The sequence below is a fragment of the Sorex fumeus genome, unplaced genomic scaffold (assembly GCF_029834395.1).
Source record: "Sorex fumeus unplaced genomic scaffold, SorFum_2.1 ptg000034l, whole genome shotgun sequence".
Classification (NCBI taxonomy): domain Eukaryota; kingdom Metazoa; phylum Chordata; class Mammalia; order Eulipotyphla; family Soricidae; genus Sorex; species Sorex fumeus.
Window position 1 is genome coordinate 15,345,213 of NW_026606091.1, and position 6,179 is coordinate 15,351,391.

Below are 6,179 nucleotides of genomic sequence, written 5' to 3' on the forward strand. Positions count from 1 at the left end.
TGCTACACTCCAGACAGAGGCAGGCGCCGTCCCACTGTCTGCCTCTAAGAGCTCCAGCAGTCGCCATTTTCTAGAAGCCAGCAAGAAGCACCAGCTCTCATGTGTCCACGATCCAGAGACACACACAGAAATCTCGGAACCAAACAACTTGCAGCAGCAATTTCTTCAGACCTTAATTATTAATATCTTAGAATTCCTAGAGCCAGAGCAGCTGTGCAACATTATATTATATCCATAAAAAGCAATACAAAACACATTGTCTAGCAATTGTATTTTAGGCAGATATGAGGGGTAGCAGGACTGGTCTCCAAACATTGAATGTAACTAAAGTAGAGAAAGAATACTTTGCAAATTGTCTGCCACACAGGCAGGGGGAGGCATGGAATGGGATGTGGGGTGGGAATACTGGGGATTTTGGTGGTGGAAAATGTGCACTGGTGAAAGGTTGGGTGTTTGACGACCATATGATCGAAGTTCAAACATGAAATTTTTGTTACTGTATCTCACGGTGAATTAATAAAAAAATAAAATAAATAAAACCAGGCTTTGTACCCATCTTATGAAATATAAAGTAGACACAACCAATCCTTTCTTTAAGGATTATATGAAGAGTGAATACATGTATACATGGTTCTACAAAATTGTAATATATTTCCTTGAGAGGGGACTTCTTTTTGTAATAACTATAGTCTTCATTATTTAGACATGAACTATGAGCTCCATGAAGTATGGTAACTTGGGAGCACTTAATAAAATATCAACATATTTCTAGAAGCATGAAGTTAATAGTCACTAAGTATTGTGGTAAAATTTTTCTCCTCAAATTACAAATACTGAAGCTGTAACCTCCAGCACAATGGTATTTGGAAAGGAGCCTCTGGGAATTAATTAGGTCCTAAAGTGAAGCCCTCACAATTGGAGTAATGTCTTTATTGGACAACAGAAGATTGAGTAAGCTTTGTCATGTGAAGATTCAGCAAAAAAGCAGCCTGCAAAACAACAAGGAGACCCTAACTGGACACCAAATCAGCAAACATATTGGACTACATAAAGCTCTAATATGTGAGAAATTTATGTTGTTATACGCCAGGCTGTCTGGTGTGTAGTATTGTATAAGCCTAAGATATTAAAGAGAGTAGGAACACACCTAAGTATTTTGCTATTAGTTTTGAGAAAACTGGTCACGGTCACAGCCCTCCCGTTTTTCATTGATTTGCTCGAGTGGGCCCAGTAACATCTCCATTGGAGACTTTGTTGTTACTGTGTTTGGCATATTGAATACTTCACAGGTAGCTTGCCAGTCTCTGCCATGTGGGCGAGATACTCTCAGTAGCTTGCCAGGCTCTCCGAGAGGGGCGGAGGAATCGAACTCGGGTCGGCCATGTTGGCCGCTTGCAAGGCAAACACCTTACCCGCTGTGCTAAAGCTCCAGCCCGCTTCTGCAACACATATACTAAAATTGGAATAATACAGAAAATATTAGCATGGCCCCTGCTCAAGGATGACACGCAAATTCGTGAAGCGTTCCATATTTGAGAAAACTGAAATACAGAAAGGCAAGGTAACCATCAAAATTGCCATTGTAAAGGAAGATTTCTCATTTGAAAACAAAAAACTAAGTGACTAAAAACGTCTCTGAAGATATTCTCAAAAAAAAATTCTGATGCGTCTTAGTAAAGTATCTCCAGCTTACTGTTGGTGAAACTGAAAAAAGTATAAAAATTTAATACGATTGAAAATATATTAGCCTTTACAAGAATATAACTACCACTTGAGGAAGCCCAAAATAACCTCTAACCTTAACACTTAGATGATTTCAATTACTATTGCTATCAAATTTCTAGAAAATTTGATAAGAATAAACAAAGTGACCTTAGGTCTTTTAATCACTGCTGGGTGTGGACCTTAGTAAAAAATGTTGGAAATAGTCACGAGTTGCTCCCCATGAGTGGATCTCCAGCACGGCCATGGCTCCAGATGCAAAAGGACTTAATCCAGAGCCCAGCAGCTTGAGGCAGAATAGTGAATGAACCATGCACTAAACTATGGCACCATGCCTCCCCAGGAGGGAAAGGGTATTGCTCCCTTCTGCCTTCCCCACATCCCCTCCCCCCCCCACCGGCAGCAAGGTGGCCACTGCCTCGGAGCTTATTGGAAAGCCAGTTATGAGCTGGCAGTGACGTGGCAACTGCAGTCTCATGGGAAGGGGGTCGGTACCGGCTCGTCTTTCACACCATACTGAGGTCATGAGAGCCACGAGTGGCTCTCCGGCATGGCCATAAGACCAGACACATAGAAACCAATCTTGTAATTATCTGGCTCTTTGCAGAAATCCAAAATCATATATGGTTCTCATAACTAGCTATACAAAACAAATTATTTCACAATGCCTTTTCAGCAATTCTGATTTTGGGGGGTAAATTCTAAACAATAATGGTGTATCTTTTGTCAAAATAAAGAATGTAATCAATTAGAGAGAGTAAAGTAGAAATCATCTGCCTCACAGGCATTGGGAGGGGTGGGAGGGGGTATATTGGGGTTCTTGGTGATGAAAAATGAGTACTGGTGAAGGGAATGGTGTGTGATCATTTTATGATCAAGACTTAAACCTGAAAACTTTGTAACTTTTCCCACAGTGGTTCAATAAATAAATATAGGAAGAGAAAAGAAAAAAAGATGTTGGAAATATATGTGTAATAACTCAAATGAAACATCAAAGGATAGATTTTTTTTTCACAGCAAATTAAGAAAAAAAAAGATCTTAAGTGAACCATGGAGAAAAAAAATAAAACAAGAGAGTAAGGGTTCAGAGAGAGAGAGTACCAGGGTTAAAGTCCTTGTCTTGCATGTGCCCAACTCAAGCTGGTTCCATGGTACTGCATATGGGTCGCTGAGCACCACTGGGAGTGATCCCTGAACACAAAGCCAGAAATAAACTTTGAGCTTTATGAAGCATGGCCCCCAAACAAAAATACAAACAAAGAGATAAAAAGAAAAAAATCATGATTTAGATCCAAAATTTATTTGTTTAGGATGTCAGAAGGATAAGAGAAAGAATGGGATGGAAACCTTCCAAGATTAAAGGAGATTTTTTTTTATATCATTCACAGATTTAAAGGCACATGATTTTCAAGAAAGTAAATAAGAGAAAGTTCACACTTACCAAGATCGTTGAAAAAGTACTGTATAAGTTTTGGCAAACTTTAAATGAACATAGATATTTAAATGATAATAACATTTTATGTATTAAAATAATGTTCATAACATTTCTTATTGTAGAATAACATTGGTTTATCCTTCTGCCTTGCCACAGAGAGCTTAGGTTTATTGGGTTACTCCCATCACAGTGCCCCCGAGGCATGCTCATTCCTCTGTGTTTATATGTAACCTCTTTCTTTATAATCTGTTTTTCCAACTGGTCAATCACTTTTATCTACTAATCAGACTCCATTAACTTCTAAATATTGTTTTTCTCTTCTCCTATGTCCTTTGCATAGTGAATTCAGAGCAATGACTTTTATGTATAGAAACAGGAAGACTGTTAATGCTATGCTTTTGTAACTTGGGAATTGACTCCAAGTAATATTCACTCCGGGGCCTCTGTTTTCTCTACTTAAGTCTCAGTCTCCCTTACTTCCTAACTCCCCCCAAATAGGGTCCCAACGAGGGACTAGATGGATTTAAGACAAGCTGTGAGCTACCCATCGAAATGGGCCAGGCCAAACATCATAATACCTAACTATCTAATGGCTTCATTAAAGTCAGAAACTAAAATGAAATTTATGTAAATCCTCTTTCATTTAACAATAAGTAATACCCATAAATTGATAAAATATGAAGACAAAGTTCAGTAATATATCATTAAAAATTCATTTCCCAATTATATTTAAAATTTAATAATTGTGTATAATAGTGTTTAATATATTTATATTATTTGGATTGAGTGACTGTGCCTTGGGAGTTAAGTGGAAATTTAAGCAAAAATAATATAATTTTAATAGTGTCTGCATTTATGATTTTTTGCAAATAACTGCAAGTACTTTTTGCATACAATTTCAAACAATTAAGATTGAATGATGAATACTGTGAGAAAGCCTTAATGGATTTGTATTATTGGAATCAGTATTTACAACATAAAAGTAGGGGGTTGATTTTGTGTTACTAGAAATTCATTCTTTGACAACAAGCTTTCGCATTACCCAAATAAATGCATTTCAGTATGTTGTAGGATACTAATTAAAGACTTGTAAATTCAGAAATAAATTAAATTATATGTGAGCAATTTGTCATTTTTTATAAATGGGAGAAATGGTTTGATGGAAAAAAGAAGCAATTATCTTTATATAAGCTATCTGATAAATCATTTTTAGAAAATAAGAATGTTATTCATGTTGTATAACATGCAGTTCCTAATTACTAAGATGGTGATATTCTCATGATCCAATTACTCCTGCAGTGAAAAATTACTCTAAATGCTGAGAAACAAATAAGGTCATTTGTACCTGCACTGTAGCACTGTAGCACTGTCCTCCCATTGTTCGTTGATTTGCTGGAGCAGGACCAGTAACATCTCCATTGTGAAACTTCTTACTGTGTTTGGCATATCGAATACATCACAGGTAGCTTGCCAGGCTTTGCTGTGCGGACAAGATACTCTTGATAGCTTGCCAGGCTCTCTGAGAGGGGTGGAGGATATGAACCCGGCTTGGCCAGGCCAGCTGCGAGCAAGACAAACACCCTTCCGCTGTGCTATCACTCCAACCCTATGTATATATATGTATGTCTTAAAATATACTTTTTAATGTATGTAATACAATCAAATTTAGTGCCTAGTACTTTATACAATAGAACACAGACTATTTTTGATTGTTCTTTTGTTGTTTAGTTATGGAGTTCATCCATCTATCTTATCTACTTTGGGGGCCATACTCAATGGTGCTCAGGGCTTACTCATGGCTCTGTCCTCAGGGATCAAGTTTGGGGGCTACATGGATTGCCAGAAACTGAACTTGGGTTGTTTGTGTGCAAAGCGAGCATCCTGCCATTATCCCTACAGATCTTGTTACTCCAAGCTTTGTGATAGGGATAAAAATGATGGCTGAACTCAGGGGACAGTATGCAGTGCTAAAGAACCAGGTTTGGCCTTATGCAAGTCAAGAACTTACCCTGGCCTCTACATAGCATATTTTATTCCAATTTAGGCTTTCATGTACAGAGATGCTCTTTCAATAATTCTTATCAACTTTTAATCCCTTGATAATGAAATATAGCTATTTTATGATGACTTCACTCAAAAATATGGTATCTCATAAAAATTGCCAACATACTTTTATATATAATAACCTTTTAGAATTATATTGAAAGTAAATTGTCTTGAACCATCTTTATACTCATAAGACAAATAATGTTAAACTGACAGAGTATACATTTAAAAGATAATTGTATGTATTGATGAATAAATGAAAAATTGTTTGGCATATCAAATACATCACAGGTAGCTTGCCTATTGAAGCCTTTAAAATAAATAAATATTTTTAGTAGCAAGGTATGGAAACAGCTTTGAGATTGGCTTCCAAAATAAAGAACATAAATATATTAAAAGGATTGATTGAGAATGGCAATCTCGAGGAAATTGCCTATTTATTCAAGAAGTAAATAGTCATACTAAAAATATTCAGTCATTTGCATGAGATGTCCAATCAATAATTAGATTGTCAAGAAAGTAAGAAAGTTTCAATAAAATGTTTTTAAAAGTTTTTAAAGTGTTAACAGTTTATGTTTAACCGTGTATTTTACTGTGGGTTTTCATCTGTCTTATTTAGATAAAAGAAGAAGAAATATCTTGGATTCATAGTATTCTTTTGGGAAGAATGAAGGGCTCATAGTATTATCAAAAAATTAGTAGAGTTTTCCATAAAAGTATGAGTAAACCTAAGCACATTATTTTTATCTTTCATAAATTTTATTACTGCCATTCAACTTTTACTCCTGTTTGTTTTTCATAAACATTTTAGTATGTTTGTCTTTGTTGAAGATGAAAATAAACTAGTTGCAAGCTATATTTTGCCCCTGAGGCAATGCCAAAAGACAATTCTATCTTATATAGTTAAGTAACAATGAATATATACATAAATGACAACATTTTAATATCAGTGATTCAATCATAAATGAAATTAATA

General features: G+C 35.9%; 1 non-coding gene across 1 annotated transcript; it reads left to right on the top strand.

The window, feature by feature from the left end:
• The first annotated feature begins 1,433 nt into the window (after positions 1–1,433).
• On the top strand, positions 1,434–1,536 carry LOC130026699 (U6 spliceosomal RNA). Its single transcript, XR_008792899.1, has one exon. It is a non-coding gene; the product is annotated as a U6 spliceosomal RNA (small nuclear RNA).
• Positions 1,537–6,179: the final 4,643 nt, after the last annotated feature.